The sequence below is a fragment of the Lissotriton vulgaris genome, chromosome 5 (assembly GCF_964263255.1).
Source record: "Lissotriton vulgaris chromosome 5, aLisVul1.2, whole genome shotgun sequence".
NCBI lineage: Eukaryota > Metazoa > Chordata > Amphibia > Caudata > Salamandridae > Lissotriton > Lissotriton vulgaris.
Window position 1 is genome coordinate 571,069,399 of NC_141693.1, and position 19,218 is coordinate 571,088,616.

The following is a 19,218-nucleotide window of genomic DNA, read 5'->3' on the forward strand; positions in this document are numbered from 1 at the left end:
GAAAGGTAGCACTGATCGAACAAAAGTAGAAAGTGTGTCTGAAGTTCGTTATCTGTTAGATGAATGTTCAGGTCAAACAGACTTCTCTGAAAATAATCAGCAAGATTGTCAGGAGTTTTTAATGTATATGCTTGATGTATTGGAAGATGAGGGTGTAGATGTAGATCACTTGTTTGGGCTTTCTTATCAATGGCAGCATGACTGCGAGAATTGTAGTGTATCAAGTACTACTAGTGTAGACTCAGAAAGATTTATATATTTAACTTTGCCAGACAGTAAATCAGTCTCCTTTAATAAGCTAGTAAATGCAGCGGATCACAACATGGAGTGTAGCCAATGTAAATCTGAAATGATGTTAACATTACTTATACGTAGATATGGACAGTATGTCATTTTAATGATCCAACGATGTAGGCCTGATGGATCAAAATTGTCAACTTTAATAAAAAATGTTGTGGCTTCTCAGCTTTCAATATCAGGAAGGACTTTTGTAACTGTAGCAATTATCTATCACGATGGTCCTTCAACAACATCAGGACATTATACAGCTTATTTAAAGTCTCGAAACGGCTGGTCATTCTGCAATGATTCCGTTGTAACTTTAAAAAAAAAATTGCCGTTTGACCTTAAAAATTCTTACCTGGTGTTTTTAAAACCAAAATTTTAATGAAAGAATCTCGGGATTTCCTGTGAAGAATTGCAAAAGGTTCATGAAGTAGAGGGAATGTAAGTCTGCAATGCTGTCTAGATTATTGGTCCAAAACTTTTAATTATAATGTCATTTTAAAAATCCAACTATATAAACCTGATGCAAGTAAGTCTGCTTCATAGTAAGCAGTATCAGTGTCATAGGAAAAGGAGAACATGAGTGACAAAGAAGGGTAAGATATTAGTAGTCCAGGATTGTGAAAATAATCTTAAATGTATTCTTTTTGAAAGTTGCGAAAATAGAAAATGTCGGGATTTGATTGGAAGAATTACAAGAGTTGCGAATCGCGGCAACATGATTTGGCCTAGTGGAAACATGTGATAGAATGAGAGAAGTCTTTTCTTGTATGTAACATATTTTTCGAATCGATGGAGGTTTTCTTTCAGAAAGTGGCGGGCTGAAAATATTTATAGCACAACAGAGTGGACGCTGTTCATAGGAGATCCTTCGACGTCATTGAAAGTAAGTTAATTTTAAGGAGTTTTGAATTCAGATTTCTTAGGTTGTATGGGTTTTTTAAACACAATCATTTTGATTGTGTTTTTTTTCCCCGCTGTTACATGATGAATACCTTCAAGTCACTGATTTAAGTAAAATTTGATACATTCTGAGAACAGCAAAAATAAACCATTTAACATGTATAATTAATGTTCTGCTTTTTGTACTTATGATATACATTTAGAAATATGAGGTAGATATGAAGAAACTGAGTCTTCTGTAAGTGTCAATTTTAATGCTAACAGTGCTGTACTTCTGGGTACTGTTTTTTTTTAAAAAAAGGAATAGGCCTCACCTCAAAGAAAGCTCTTGAAAGCACACATCTTATTTGCATCCTGAAACACTCATTTAAAATATTAGACACAATTTTATGATGGTTTTACATCTTTTTTGCGCTGCTATTGCATCACTATTGTGAGACATCAGCAGTGCAAAAGTAGTACCATGTTCCAAAATAGGTCTCAGTTCATCAGCATGAAGATTCTGTTTGTTTAAAATATAATATCTTTAGGATTGTGTAGGGGACGTAGAGAAGCAGAGGCTTCTGTAAATGTCAAAGTTGTTGCAAAATTGTTTCTTCTTGAACCTTTTCCCTTTTCTTTTCTAATTTTTAAATACATGTTGTAATATTTTTGGAAATGTTTGTTCTCTCTTTTACAGATTGAAAGTATGAAAAAATATTTAAAAAAGGTAACAAGAATTATAAGGTAAATGTTTTCTACTCTTTTTACCCGCAATGCACTGCTGATGATGTCACTGACCATGTCATGAATGATGTAATAAGAGGACATGACTTACTTCATTGGTAGGCCTTCACATGCTTTATCTGCTCTGTATTCTTCAACAAGTGTAAAATTGATCTGTAACCCTGAGTAGGTCTCACCTTAAACAAACCTCAGGAGACATCACACCTTATCGTCATCCTGAATTAATAATTAGATCTATTAAACAGTATCTCTGGTTTACTCCCTATAGCTGTCTTTCTTTTTACATTACTCTCTGTTTACTTCCCTTATACTAACTCTTCTTTTTTTTAAAAAATATTTTTTTGGTTCGCTTCAAGTTCGGGAACCGGGCAGCGAACTGGAAAGCGAACCAAAAGAAATAGAGCTTGCCAGAGTGCTAAACATTCTAGCAATTTTATTTGAAAGGGGAGGTAGTTCTGAAAAGAACTTTTTTTTATGTTTTTGTTGTTTTATTTTTTTTTGTTTTTCTGAACATTTTTTGTTTTTTTTGTATTTTTGCACAGTTTTATATTTTTTTTTGTTTTTGATGGAGGGGAAACAACAAAAAACAGGCATTGAAAAAAGCTCAACAGGAGCAAAAAAAAATTACTGTTTGGGTGGGTTAGGGCAATTGTGATTCTCGTAAGCAATGTTCATTAAGTTTACGCTCATGTTCCCACATGAAAGCAATGCCCCACAATACAAGCAGGTTAGCTTCATGTGTTTGAAGTTCTTTTGAATATTTGGCACGGTTTCCTGTGCCTCTCCTCCAGTCAGAGAGATATGCAAGGTTGACCTGGCCACAGGAGTTGTTGAGGGATTATCCTGCAGGTCACGCAACTCTGCACGGCTATAGTTGAGAGGATGCCACCTGGTCATATGGCGATGCATGGTATAGTTTCCCATGCTATATTTTTTTTCAGTGCCTCTTGATAGCCTTTTTTTACAGATAAGACAGGTGGCATATTTTGCGTTAACTTTCTTCTCCCCTCGAGGGATTGAAAAAAACTGCCAGATAAAACTAGTTTTCCGACGGGAAACACAGGGCAACTCCTGTATGAACTCTTGTTCTTCTCTCTCCTCTTCTTCAAGTTCATCCTCTTCCTCCTCCTCTGTGTTGGCAATGAACCGAGATGATGGTCCTCTCTTCTCATGAGGAGGTGAAGGTGGTGGTGGGGGTGCACCAGCTGAAGCAAGTACAGAAGCCATTGCTCAATTATAGTTAATTGGTCTTTCTCTCACCAAGATGAAAGTCAGAGTGAGGAAAGAAGGAGGGGTTTTCATCATTTGGAAAAAGCAAAAGTTCTGAACCAATGAAAAGTGTTATTTTTAGGTCACATGACCTAGTCATACATCATTTGGAAACCAAAAGTGAAATGAACCAATGAAAAGTTTCATAAACAAGTCACATGACCTGTTCCGCTTACGTTACGCGGTGCGCGCCGCGTCCCGCATCGTTTCCGGTTCGCGGTCCGGAGCACTTTCTGGAGCGCTAACGCGGCGCGTCGAAAGACGCATTACGCGTCAACGTGATACGTCGCTCTTCCGCGACGCGTCACAGTTCCGCTAACGAAACGTTTACCGGTTTGCGTACTAGATCGCGGCATCAAGATGAGCTAACGGAAAGCTTCCCGGTTCGCTTACCGAAAATGAAGAAAAAAAATATTTTTTTAAAAATTATCAATAAACATCTAAAATATATTTTGGGTTTTAAAGAAGAATACATTTTACAGCTACAGATGTTAGCTTTTAAAAAACCAATGAAATTCACAGAAAAAAACATAGGTTATAGACCATATATAGTTAGGAATTTGCATTTACAAAACCTTGAAAATTCAATGAAAAAACCATTGGGTATAGAACATATATAGTTAGGAATTTGCATTTACAAAACCTTATTTTACTTGCATAAAACCATTGAAATTCCATATATAGTTAGATGCGCTAACTATATATCGTGCACCCGCAATCCACTGCTGATGATGTCACATATTACATCATTCATGACATGGCAAGGAACTATAGGGAGAAATATAAACAAGAAACTAATAAATAAAAAAATCCTATTAGTCGTACTTACCTTATAAATGTAATATCTGTGAAAGACAATAAACAAATCTGTTTAATAAATACTTCTAAATACTTCTAAATACAATCTAACAAAATAACTTGGACAACATATTACATGGTTTATTTTTGCTGTCCTCAGAATATATTGATTTTCACTATAAGCAGTGATTTCAATAGTACTCATCATATGACAGCGGGCAAAAAAAACCACAATCAAAATAATTGTGTTTAAAAAACCCGTACAACATCTCTATACATAACGTAATTACTTGAAAAACACATGTCTTAAAAGCTTTTCTCTAATTCACAATTTCTTGAGTAAGGACACTACATATTCAACAGTTACAAACTAAATAAACCATACCACTTACTTTTAAATACCTCTCACTAAACTTCTGTGCAAGTATGTTCTAAAACATTTATCTCAAGTACACATTTTGTTGTCTCATACTTTTCCGCGTGGCCAAAAAGCATGAGTAAACTCCTTATTTTCCCAAATTACTTAATTGTACTCTTATCCATTCTTTTCTCGACCTTTCGAGTGAAAATTCCAACGTATTCTGTACCATCATTTCATTTCACCATTTCACCATCATTTCATTTCACCATTTCACCATTTCACCATTTCATTTCTAAATTTGCACACCCTCAGTCACACCATATTTCTAAACAACAGAGTTTCTTTTCTTTAAGTTTTAATCTTCCTACACCAAGTAATTTTACTGAAATTTGGGCTTCAAAAATAGCAGATAAGAATTTGTTAAGTCAAAAGGCAAACGTTTCTTAAAAGTCAATTGACTGTCATTGCAATGCGTCCAGCCTGTTGGAGACTTCAAATAAGCTGTGTAATGTCCTGATGATGTTGAAGGACCTTCATGAAAGATAATTCCTACAGTTACAAATGTTCTTCTAGAAATAGATATTTGAGAAGCCACAACATTTTTTATTAAAGTTGACAATTTACTTCCATCAGCTCTGCATTGTTAAAACATTAAAATTACATACTTTCCATATCTGTAGATAAATAATGTTGATAACATTTCTGAGTTACATTGAGAGCAGACCATGTTTTGCTGCGCATCTTTAACTAGTTTATTAAAGGACACTGCTTTACAGTCTGCTAATGTTAAATATATAAATCTTTCTGTGTGTATGTCAGTACTACTTGAAAATGAACAATTATCGCAATTATGTTGCCATTTATAAGAAAGGCTAAAAAGACTATCAATATCTACACCTTCATCTTCCAAAACTGTAAGCATATACATAATAAATTCCTGACAATCTTGCTGAATATTCTGAGAAAATGTATTTAGTCTAGCACATATGTCTAAAACATTCCGTAGTTCTGAAACACTTGCTACTTCACTATTATCACTGCTACATTTTTCAAAGACAGAATTTAATGAACAACAAAATGTTTGATCCCGATTTTGTACAATCTGTTGCTGTAAAGTTTTAAGAAAAAAAACAACATTAACCACTACATTTGCATAGCAGTTGACACCAGAACTGTTTTCAAATTTAAATCAAACAATCTCTTCAATAGTAACCTTTTTCTTTCTGCTACCAATGACAGCTTCATCTTTTTTTCTTCGTTTCTCTACTACTTCACTACATTTTTCCTCATATCTCCTTTTTTGACCTACCATACACTTTTGAATTAAAGGATATTGAGGTAAACTTGGAGCATATACTCTTCTTGACCTATTATACTCCTTCACACAATTTAGATCTGCACTAATCTTTGTCTCATCAAAATCAATTAGATAAAGTCCAGATAAAGTTCTAACTCGAGATAAAGCAACATAGGCCATACCCTCTTTGAATACAATGCTTCCAATATTTACCAAAGCACTATCTACACTTAAACCTTGAGATTTGTGAATAGTCACTGCATATTTCAAACAAATAGGAAATTGCTTCCGACGGACATATAAGTCTTTCACAAGCAAAAAACGAGTTGAACAACGACTGAATTGTTGAACTTCCTCAATTCCATAAAATTTGATTCTTAAAAATTCAATCTCATCTGTATTTGGGTAATTCACAAAACCAACAACATTACCCATTGCTCCATTCACCAAACCTCTTTCTACATGTAAATTTCTCCGTAAAATAATCCGACAATTTAAACATACATACAGATTCTTTTCTAAGCCACCAGTTTTAGATATAGATTTCTGTAGAGAATCCAATTTTAACTTCAACCTTTGGGACAAAATAATAGTACTTCCTTCATTCTCTATTCTATCTTTAGCTTCCAGTTTCTTAATTTGTTGATTTTCTAACTTCAACATTTTTTCATTGAACACCGAACATTCTTGTAGAGTTGGCATCAAGCATATGACTGACTTATATTCTGCCTCTTTAGTATATATTTTCTCAGCTACATTATTTTCATTTGGAAACAAATTGGAAAGTAATCGTGTTTGTAAAGTTTCTTTCGCATCTTCACTTAGTTTTCCAATTTTTATATCTTGAAGAATATTTCCATATTTAGTATCCTTTGCCTGTCGCATATTTTGAATGAGTTCAGTATATTTGAAATGTGACCATATATTAACATTTCCAATACTGCCCAGGCACTTTCTGGTGTCTTCATGTGTAACAGTTTCAAATACAGGTTGTCCTTTTACAGGAGTTAGCTGCAGTAGATCTCCAAAAACTATGACATGTTTGCCTCCAAATAACACATCATACTCTGTTTTAAGAATCTGTTGCATTCTTAAATGCACAAAGGCAAGCATTAAATTTGATACCATGCTTACCTCATCAATAATGAGAAGTTTCATTTTTTTAAGGACTCTAGGAACTTCACAACAAGCTTCTCCAGATAGCTTGTGATATTGTAATTTATTTTCATGTTCAACTGGCAGCATCAATAAACGATGTAAAGCAATACCTTTAATAGTATGTGCTGCCAATCCAGCTGGAGCAGTAACAACACAAGACAGTGTTGACTGAGTTCTCTGCTGTAGATATGTTGTAATTCCTTTAATTAGAAAACTTTTACCAGTTCCAGCTTCTCCACTTACATATAGTCGTACAGGTTCAAATGACATACATGAGCATTCTTTTTTCTCATGACGAAAACCATGCTCAATCTGCTCTGTCACTTCATCATATATCTGTTTTTGCTCAAGATTAAGTTGCTTCTCCAATTCTTCTAAGTTTATTACATCCTCTTGAGCTTGCTTCATTGCTCTTTCCACCTCATCCATGGCATTGGTGTTTCATTTTGGATAATTGGTTGTCCCAGTGGATCTTGACTCAACGAAGCAGAACTTTGACTATCTTGAGAACTATCTCTAGCAATCTCCGCTGCAATTGTTGCTTCTTGCTCTATTTCGTCGTTCAACATTTGGAGATAATGACTAAAAACAGGACATTCTATACTATTTTTAGATGTGTTGAATGAATCTTCATAACTATCAAACTCACCAAGTAGTTTCTCTTCTGTACGCCATGGTTTAAAGAGTTGCAAAAGAGCTAAATAGTAAAATTCTCTTTTGTCAGGAGTTGCGCAACTCAGTTTTCGGTGATTAATCAAGTGTGCTTTTCTTTGTTTGATGAGACATCCTTCATGTCCAATCACAGCGTATACACCTTTATCAATATTCTCTGTAACATTCCTTTTAAAAGTGTAGTTTTTAAGTATTTCATACAGACAAATGCTTGAAGCAGAGTACTTCTATTTGGATAGTATGTATCCAACATATTTGTCATCAGAATGTCTGTACTGTTTGGTTCTTTCTGTGCTAAATATTCAATTTCTTGAACAGGTTTCAAAACACGGTTTCGTGTTCCTGCAAGACCTAAACTCACCCACAGGATAGTTCTAGGTTTCGCATAAAGACTTGCTGATGGTAATCGATCCCAACATTCATATGCTCCAATTTCTCGATGAGATAGCATCTTCAAACTGTACGTATACAATTTCTTGCTTAGGCTCTTTTCATGAGAAATGTCTTCCCACATCTCCTTCAGTTCCGTCTTTTCGGATTTGGTGATGTAAGATGTTACATATCGAGCCACAGCAATAGAGTTGTCTGCAACATATTGAATATCCATGTTAGCATTCCACATGGACAAAATGACTGGGTTATAGTCATTTATATATTTGGACTCTTCACCTCTTCTTAAATTGTAGGTATTTTTGGGTGATCTTCTTGTGATATTATGTCGCAAAGATGACATAAAATTGTTGACTCTTCCTTTTGAAAGTACCGGTCGTGGAAATCCAAAACGACATTTGGTACAGAATTTATCCTTTGATTTGTATTTTCACCGACAATATTTTCCACAACGATGGCTTTGAAATCGTAACACTTTTCCTCTTAAGTCCTTATCAGTTGTACTCTTAGGTATCTCACAAGTTGCATATTCTTCAATGAAAGACAGGACAGTGTCATCTGAGTCTGTTCCAAATTTAGGAGCATCCTTGATCCATAATAGCATATGAATATGAGGAGCACCTCTCGCTTAATACTCTTTTCTCCAAAAGAAATCCAGAACTTCGCCAAGAGGTGGATTTTTCTTGTTTGTAATAAAAGACATCATAGCTTCAAATCTATGATTAAAATATCTGCAAACATTAACCGGATCCAACGAACATGGGGGCATATTACCAACAACTAGCGATAATTATCGCTATGTTGGTTTAGCGGCGATATTTTTATCGCTTGGGAACCTTGCTATTATCAAGGTATATCTCCCAAGCGATAAAAATCAGCCAAAATGCATGAATATCGCTGAAAAGTCAGCAGTATGCTTGCAATACCGAGCTAATGCTCTTAGCCATGTTATCCACCTACAATTGGATAGCATGGCTAAGAACTGCTCAGGGGCAGGTGTTAGCTTTTGGAGATATTCACGCTTAGCGCGAATATCTCCAAAAGTTGGTAATAGGAGATAGCGATGTTAGCGACTGTTTCCAGTCGCTAACATCTTGGCGCGCCCACTTTGCATGTCATTAGTGATAAATATCACTGACATGCAAAGCGGGGCCCAAGATGGTCGCTATCTCCTACTAGCTGTCGCTAACTGGTGTTAGCGAAAGCTAGGTAAGAGGGAGATAATTTTATCTCCGCTTTCTTGGCTTTTAAAGCCAAAAAAGCGGAGATAAACCCCCTTGATAATATGCCCCACAGTTCTCCAGGTGTCTTGTAGTCTATATTTTCTATATTTGCATTAGTCTCCCGAAGAAATTCAAGTAAATCTTCCCAAGCATACTCATCACAGCTTAGAGTTAAAAACCATGTAGGTGCTCCTAAGTTTCTTAGCATGCATTTCAAATCTCCATGACGATGATACCAATACTCATTAGTACCACGCTGATATGCCATTAAATTAATTAGGTGAGAATCCAAAACACTATCTTTCTGTTGCACTTTATCCATAAATTCCTTTGCTGAAACATTTTGCAGATGCACTCCACTTTTTAAGATATGGTTTACTGCATAAGAAAGTCCTGATAAGTCATTCTCAAACAGAAGATGAAACAAATATGGAATACATTGACGAAATCTCGGATCTTCTGCATATAATCTTGTTGTCCGGTACTCAGATGCAGGAATCTGCATAGGTCGATCATCATATCCTGTACCTTGACCTGTTGGAAATAACTGTGGGAAACAACAACCTTCTAAACTTTCTTCCCATACACTAATTGGAGTTCCTTTTGCTTTTTTCATATGAAATAATTCAATAGCATTCCCTACTTCTTCTTTGGAACGCAGTGGATGAACAAAGTAATGTTCATACATTTCTTCGCTTCTGGACAGATCCACTTTTTCAATTTGTCCAATAGACAAATCATTATCCTCTTCTTCACTTACTTCCTCTTCTTCTACGTATACATTTTTATAGCATTTATTGTTTTTGACTAAGTACAACGTTGCCTTTTTGACTTTTCTAACATCCACTAAATCTTGCCAGATTTTCTTACTCTTTCTAGGTACACCATTAACTAGAATAACTAGAGGTTCCTCTTCTACATTTTTTTTTAAACCTTTATTTATAAAAGCACAGTACACAGCGTCTGCCTACAACCCCGCGGGGCCGGCCGCTATGACACAGACGGGAGGATAAAAAAGAAATTAGGAGACAGTACGCCGTTAAAGCAATCTCTTGAGCATACATTGTCATGTAGAACATAGCACCATATCAAATAGGATAAAAAAGGTTTAATTTTATGATTTTGTCGAGAAGAACAACAACACACAAACACATGGTATCATACTGGCAAGCTCTTCTAAATTTTTAACACCAATTGTCTCAATATTTTTCTTTAAATCAAGTGGCAAATATACAACTCTACCCTTTAATCCTCTTTGTAAATCTGAAGGATTTAATTTCCCAGTCTTAGGCTCCATACGAACAATAGCCTGAAAAGGATGTACACATTGAATCAGAATAGTCTCATAAGTATTTAAATCCTTCAGTTCATATGGAATATTTATCAACTCAAGATTATTATGTACAGCTCTAGCAGGCATTCTATTTTCATTTAATTTATTATAACAATATTTACAAATACGTTGATCAAAACCCAAATCAAAACAGTTTTCTACCAACAAATATGTTGCAAAATCTTTCCACTGACTATTATTTTCTTCTTCACTTTTTAAATATAAATCAACTAACCTAGTTTGACTTTTGTAATGAATGCGTCGACAACACACACAAGAAAAATTTGGTTTTTTACCTGCAATGACCTTAAACTTTGTTATTTCCTGTTCAAAATGTTCAGTATTAAAATTTCTGACATTTTCTACAACATTTCCTTCTATAACTGTATCAGTTTCTGCATTTTCTTCTTCTGGACCAAAGTAACTAACCTCAATTTCTGCACAAACCTTCGTAACATCTAATTCACATCCATGCAAAAGAGCACTATTTAACTGTTTAAGTTTAAGTGCTGGACTTTTTGCATAATAAAACTTTCTCACTAATTTCCTAATTTTGGTATGATGCACTGCTAACATCCTGAAGTGCTGAAAAACACTCTGGCATATTCTTTTACAAAGACAAGCTAGAGGATGGCCTTGCAGACCTGTTTTTTCTCGCACTCTGCAACGGTCTAATTCTTGCAACATTACAATCTTTTTTTTTAGACTCTCCTTAGTATACTTACGTAAGAAATTGTGAAAGAAATCAATTGAATCCTGTCGTACACTGCAAATACTACTACAATTCCAACTGTAAACAGGAACGTTAGGACGTGCCTCTAAAACTTCTTCAGCTATCACCTCTTCTGCATATCTAAGCACAATTTTCTCTTTTTCAATAGGACAACCATCCTTCACCTCATATGCTCGACCACTGGTGTCAACTGCATGCAACAAATCGCTACTTTGAAAGTAACTCTCTTCATTAAAAAATGGCTCAGAACTTGAAGTATGCATCCATTTCCCAGAAAAAACTTTACAAAAATTACTTCTATTTATGTGTCTCTTCCATTTACTCTTAGCTTTTAAAACTCTGATTGCCTTATTCAGTGTATTTATTCTATTAATTACTAAAATAAATAATTTTTTTTGTCTCAAACGCGAGCTCAACAACATCCTCAATATATATTTTTTCTTATAAAAAGCTGATTTCCTTTTAGAAAGTTTTTCCTTTTTTAATAAATTCGAAACTACTCTATTATAAAACATGCGCTTCCTGATTTCCGCAAACTGATTAGTACGTCTTTTACTGTACATATTTTCCTCACCGCAGAGTTGAGAAACATTTTTCTTTTTTCTCTGATTTCTCCTTGTAGATACTGACAACTGTTTTTCCTTTTGAACATTATCCAATTTTTGTTTCCTTTGAGACAACTTTTTTATGAAATCTTGCTTCTCTTACCAGGAGCACTCTTGTTTTTATCCGTCCTTTGTTGATTACGTAATTCTTCTAATTCTTTTCTCTTCGAATGGTATGACCGTTTATACAGCTTTCTTTTTTCGTTTCTGGTCGGCATACTGATTCATGTTTGTGATAAAATGACAATCTGTTAAGAAAAAAGTTAAAAAAATGTGTAGACCTCTACTAGCATATAACATAGAAATTATAACCACTGGTTTACTTTATAAGTAGAATAAAGACAAAGCAACAGTCTCTGAACAGAGTAGGAAATCATGTAGTGAATGCTGTTTCTAACTTTATGACAGTCCATAGCTGTGTCAACATTATAGACGTATTTTCTGATAATATTTTTTCAGGCTAAGGAACAATACACTGATTTTCAGGCACTGTAGGTGATCCTAGTGCAATTAATATTTTTGACTATAATCTCTAACACACTTCATGAAAACATTTATTCTCATTCTCATAAAGCAGATCAACGATGAATTGTAGAAGAAAACTGAATTCAAGAATGTTTGTATATCAAAAATAATTTTATTCATTAAAAAATTCATATTCTAGTAATACTTGTAACATAATTTCATCAGGTACTTCTCCTTCATAATCAAAATTCTGATCTTCCAAAATCTCTTCTTCCCCTTCTAATTCTTCAACCATTTCTAAATATGCACTGTCCAAAGTGTTGTCCATAAAATACTCATTTTCAGTGTCAATATCCTCTTCAAAAACTCCATCTAATAATTCCTCTATTAAGTCATTGGCAATTTCAAAATGCAAATCAATGCTCTCTGAATGGTTTTCCATTTTACAAATTTATTTTCTTCTTTGTCCTTTCAAAAAATATAAAGACTAAATTATATCTTTTTCATGAATAGATAACTAGATAATCCCTTCACTCAGTTTTTAAAGTACATACATTATCATACTTTGTAACACATTAACTACATAGATTAAGGTAGCACCTTCCTCTTCTTTGAAAACAAACTGACACTGTGATCCTAGACATTAACACTATCCCTTTTAATTTTTTTAAATAATTACTGCAGTGAAAAGACATCTTACTGTGAAATTTGTTTTTAGGTTTTCTGGACTGTAGAACTATTGAAAGACTTTATAATTTGTTTGTAGGGATCGATTTTCTGAGTTTACCACTATAAACTGCTATTCAAACTGTATACAGTCTGAAGGTGGGACTCACAATGTACAAATCAAAAAATTCACTAAACAGATTACTACTTGCCACAGAGACAGTTGCTTTTACCTTTCAACAGCATACTCAGCATCTGAATTTCACAGCATGTACAAAATTTCATGCTAACCAAGAGCAACCATATCATAATAGACCTCTGCAAATGCATATAAAAGGGTGCAGACAGATGGTACAGCCACAGATATGCAGAGAAGATGCCCAACACACCAACAACCATATCATAATACACCTCTGTAAATGCAGAAGAACGAGTGCACACAGATGGTACAGCATGTGTTAGAGAGATAATGAAGACTTAGCAAGAAATAATGCACGCAGACAGTAAACTGTTACAGTCAAAGGATAGCTGAAGCAGAACTGCAAAGAAAAGAACACATGGACCAGGCCCATAAAAAGATAGAGCCAACAGACAGTAAAATAGTATGTCAAAATACATATGTAGTGCAAGTAGATACAGACATGGTACAAATAGAAGATAAAATGCTACAGCAGAAGAGAAATAGTGCAAACATTCTGAAAAATGTTGCTTATTATTATAATCTGCACAAAAGTAAATTCCCTTTAAAAAATACCAACTCACCTTAAAAAATGGTTTTGAGCGTTGAAAACTCTATTGAGTACAATGCAGATTCTTGCTTTTCAGCAGAAAACACTATAAAAAAGAAAAATACTCAAATTTTATTGACATATTACACACATATTTATTACACAACATACACCCTTTGTGGCAAATAACAAGCCTAACAGATATATTCCCTAAGATTCTCTACCATTAGATATCCTAAAGCCTAACTAAGTTCAAGAAATGTTTTTTAAACACATCAAATAACCAATTTTTTCACCCAGATTTATTTAAAATCAACCTCTATTTACAGTGTGATCTTCCACACATTTCCAGGATACTGCATGCAATGTTTATGATATGTACTGCTAGAGAATCTTACGTAGCATATCTGTTACCCATCTTACTTGCCAAAAGAAAGCACCATGGAACACCAAGATCACACTGTGATTTAAGCTTCTTTTTACATGATTTTGGGTGAATAATTTGCTTACTAGATTTATATTTAGATTCTGCTAATTATAGTGATTTGTTTTCTTTCCTACATTTTGACAATCACTAGTTGCTCAAAACTAATGACAGAGATGGAGGGAGAGCGAGAGTAGGAAAGAGACACAGGGCAGGAGGGACACAGACCGCAGGAGAGAGAGAGAGGGTAGAAGGGAGAGGAAGATACAGAGAGAGAGCAGCAGTGAAAGACACAAATGGAGAGGGAGAAAAAGGACAGGAGGCAGAGAGAGCTCAAGAGAGAGAGGGAAGGCACAAAAAAGAGAAAGATGAAGATGGAAAGGGAGTCACTGAGTAGGAGGAACAGACAGGGCAGGAGGGAGACCAACGGCAGGAGGCACAGGGAGAGAGAGGGCAGCAGGCAAACAGGACAAGAGGGAGAGAGAGAGCAGATGGCACGCAGAGATGGAGAAGCAGAGCGAAAGGGAGAGAGAAATGGAGAGAAGGAGGGAGAATAGAAAGGAGAGAGGGATAGACCACCATGGAGAGATTGCAGGAGAAAGACTGAGAGCAGGAGGTAGAGAGAGAGTTACAAAGGGAACACGGGAAGTAGAGAGAGATGACAAGGGAGAAGGAGGGCGAGAGGGTGAGACAGGCCAGAAAGGAGAAGAAGAAGGGGAAAAAGAGTAGAAAAAAGGACAACAGGGAGAGGGAGAGCAGGAGAAACAGAAAGAGTAGGACAAAGAGTGAGGGATAACAAGAACAGGATAGAGAGAAAATGCATGAGGGAGAGGAAGGGTAGAAAGCAGAGGGTAGGCAACATGGAGAGGAACTGCACAATAGACAGATATACAGAGGGCGAACCGGAGAGAGAGAGATATATAAAGGGAGCAGCACAAAGATAGAGATGTTGAGAAAGGGAAGGAGGAACACAGATGTATGTATGCTGAGTCTACTAACTCAGTGCATGAAGGCATCTGCTGCAGGGACTTCTGTATAACCTCATAGTCACAACTCTTTGTTTCCCTTTAGCACCACCCCTTTCCTTTCTGAACCCTCACCCACCAGTGCAGCCCTCGGCCACAAACCACACTGTAAATTTTGCCCCCATATCATTGCATGTTAATATGATACAACAAGTAACATCATACCTACAGCAAATGATGACTATTGCCTTTGACACAGATTCATAGCTGCACGAGTTAAATAAACAGAAATTTTGGCTTGTCAACAATTTTCAGAAAACTTCCACTTACAGTCCTGGTGACGCCACAACAATATTGCTGTACCTGAGTTTCAGAAAAAGAAGGGAAATCCACACAGAAAATGACTCTCTTTAAAGGATTTCCCTTCCTTTACTACGCTCACCTAGCATGACCTCATGCCGTCACTTCTCCACTAGTCACAAGTAGGCAGTGTCAGCAGCATCAATAGCGCACATAATCTACCTGCAGTTTCCGAACGTCTCTGTATTGGGCTCTGTTTTTGCCCTGGCACTTTTTCTTGAACTGCTGCAACAGCAGGCTGTCACTACAGGCCAGCAAAAAAACAGTCTGCCTATGCCAGAGCTCACAAGTAGAGCCCGATAGACACCAGTTTCCAGCCTGCCTTTAAAAAACTGCCGGTGCTCAGACCCGAAGAGATCCGGCCAACTTGAAGCCCTGAAATTATGTTAATGTCTCCTCTCTCTTTGCACCCTTAAATTTGACTTAGAAACAACGTTTGCTTTCCATGAGGCACGCTTCTTTTTCGATGTTCCACATTCAACGCCTAGAGACTTTGCCCTTTTTAGTATCAGACGCCACAGCTGCAACGTGGCTAATCCACTGATTAATTACTCTACCTTTCGCGCTTTTTCAGTTTTCAAATTCCATAAATTATTTTCACATGAGTAGATACGAGCGGCTCAGTACCTCCTACTTGCATGAACCCAATTTGCTCCCTTTCACTTATAAATGACTTAGAGACGGCAAAGAATTATATCCGTATAGAGATGAGTGTACAGAAACACGGGATCAGTCGTTGATGTCTAGGCACTTCCAATTGCATGAGTTATGTAACCACAACCGCTGTAATGTAGCATGTGTTTTCAAAGGTACACTGGTGCCTCCTATAATGCCAACTTTTTCCTTATTGCTCAACGGGGTTATTTATTTTCAAGCAATGAGAATTGCTATGAGTTATTAAATGGCACAGCTTATGTTGTAATAGTCACTCTGCATATGCTTTCCTGTAAGAATGTACTTTATCCACCTCCGCATGGGAACCTTGATGTTTCCATATGGCCGCGAATTCCGGCCTTGAATTCAAAGTTCAATCACATGAGATGAACAAGAGCCTTATTGTCACAAAAACAAGTTACCCTAGCATCTTTTCGCAAACATTTCTCCTTCACTTAGCTAACACTCGCAGAGAAGTGCATGCCTTATAAAATAGTGAACTTCCTTTACAATTTGCTGAGGTGACTCCCATAATCTTTAACGCATCCTCCACTTCAGGGCTGGCTCATTTTTTTTATAAGTACTGAGCAATGGTTTAGTGACTTCTTTGCCAAAAATATTTGAAGTCATTCCTGCTACTCTTCACTCCATATTCTCCGGTCTATTTTGTGGACTTCCTGTTTTACTACCAGTGGCTGCTGGTTTTGTGTTCCTATTTTGTTTATTACAAAATGGATGTCCGTCCTGTCTTCGCAAACGAGCCGGAGCGCTTAGGACTGTTTCGCCACAGGATGCTTGAGTACTATGGGATCCTGCCACTCGCGACTTTGAGTGCACCATATGGATTATCATTTCGATTTTCCTATTTCACCTGTGTGCAGCCTGTATTTCATTGCCTGAGCTGTGATTTCATGTGGGCCCTGGACTTATGTCTCCGCAACTTGGTATCTCCTAAAGTGAATAACAATTATCTCATGAATCCGTTAATTGATCATGAACTGCTTTGTTCCGACGGAGAGATTATGGCCTTTGCAGCTGTTAGACCTGACATCCTTGGCGTGGGTTTTCCCCCATCTTTTTGCCTCTGACTCATGTATTTTTGATGTTGTGCTGGATTTCGTTTTTGCTGGTTTAGATGCTTTGGACCCTCTGCCACTGCTGATCAGTGTCAGAGGGTAAGTGCTCCCTCTGTAAATTGTCATATTGATTGGGTATACCTGATTGGCATATTTGTATCACCATGAAGTCCCTAGTAAAGTGCACTGTGTGTGCCAGGGCTGGTGATGACAGATGCTACTAGGAGGCCTGCAGCGCAGATTGCGCCACCCACATGAGTAGCTCTAAAAGGGTGTCTCAGGCTTGCCAGCGCAGGGCCTGTGTGCAGTCAGTGGACTGCCATGTCCGCCTGGTCAGTGTCCCCACTGGCTGGGCTTAACCCTCCCCTGTCTGTGCACATCAGCCACCCCTATGGAAGGCTCAAGGTACCCCCCTGGGCAGGGTGCAGTGTATGGATAGGGTAGAGCATGTACTAGTGCAGGTAACATGCTCTGGTAGAGAGAGCAGCCATTTTGTGTGCTCACTCCTGTAGGGCTGTATGGCTCCATAGAGTAACATGGGGAGGCTGGTCCCATTGGATCCCAGCCTATCTTCCTATAGGAACAAGATGGAACATCAGTGAAAGATATCCCTAAACTCAGAATTTAATAACACATCTTTCAGGAAGGGTTATTTTTGAATTCGGTGTTTGAGAATAGTACTTTTAGAAAGTGGCTGTTCTCTTGTCCAAACCTTTCTGTGTGCCTGGGCCTGTGTGTGGATTGCCTGTGTGACAGGGGCTGCAGGGCCCCGGAGAAGGTCGGAGTCAGCCCAGGGGTGAAAGGCAACATCTGTTGCCATGGGAGGGGGAGGAAGAAGCGCCTGATAGTGCTGGGCTGTGTCTGCCTGACCACCGTGCTGGCTAACTCCCCTGCTGGCCCACTGTCACCTCTGTCCCTGAAGCTGACAGGAAGAAGAACACCAGAAACATTCCAGTGCCCAGAGCCCCCTTGCACCAAGACTTCAAGGGACTTCAAAGGCTTTTTGGGGTATAAGGGAAGGACCCCTGCCTACGGAAGATTAGATTCTAAGATTCTACAAGCAAGAGGAACCTCTGCCAGAAGAAGGACTGCTGAAGGAGCTGATGGAAGATTGCCTTGCTGTGTGCTTTAAGGGCTGACCTATCCTGCTATCCAACTGAAGGAGAGGAGAAGAAAGGGACTTTGCTGTGAGCTGTGACCCTGCCTGCTTGAAACTGCTAAGACTTTGCTGTGTGCTGTGTCTGCAACCTGAATCTCCAAGGGCCTGAGAAGAGCTGGCTCCCTGTCTGCAACCCAGGAACATAAAGGTTGCCCAAGGCTACAAGAATCTGCTGTGCCCCCCCCTGAAGCTGCTGTGTGGCGAAGAGATCGTGAAACTGTGTGGTTTTCCTGCTTAGCGCATTGGCTGCTCTCTACTGCTTGAGAGCGCCCGCTGACCCAGCCTTCTGCGTGGCCAAGATCGACGTGTTCATCGACACGTGTGTGGAGGCAGACCGGAGACCTGTGAGCCTCTCCAGCGCACGGAGCGCTGTAAAACAATTGCTGGCCGTGTCACCGTCGCAGCCCGGGGTCAGTCACCCCCGTGGAAGTGCCCTGCATCTCTCCGGTGTTTGCGTGTGGAAAAACAAGCCCGCCGCGCTCTGATTCGCCGAGCCCCCTTACCAGAGTCGCCACGGGATTGGCTGTTGCAGCGGAGCGTCATCAGCGAGGCCGCGCTGCCATTGGTTGTCGGCCTCGCGTTCAGAGGGGCTCGTCTGGAACGCCGCAACGGGATTGGCTGCCTCGACTGAAGCTGCTGAGGAGCCGAGAGATCACCGGGATCACCGCCGGGCCCGGGGAAGACTGACCTGACCTCGCCGAGGGATCTTCCAGAGTGCTCCAGCCCCCGGCCTGCCGTCTCTGCTCCCCGCTGCTCTCTGAAGGACCGAGAGCGGGCGGAGAGCGTCCTGAGACTGGCCGGGCTGGAGCGCTAGTGAGCGTTCACCCGCGAGGTGCGCCTGGGGGCCCCGAGTAACACCAAGCACGAGGAAGGGAGTCCCCCTCCCTCCAAGCAACCGGGTGAGACGCGCTTGCAGCGCTTAGGGTCCCTGACGCCAGGGGCTCATTGTGGCATATTTTTTTTAACGC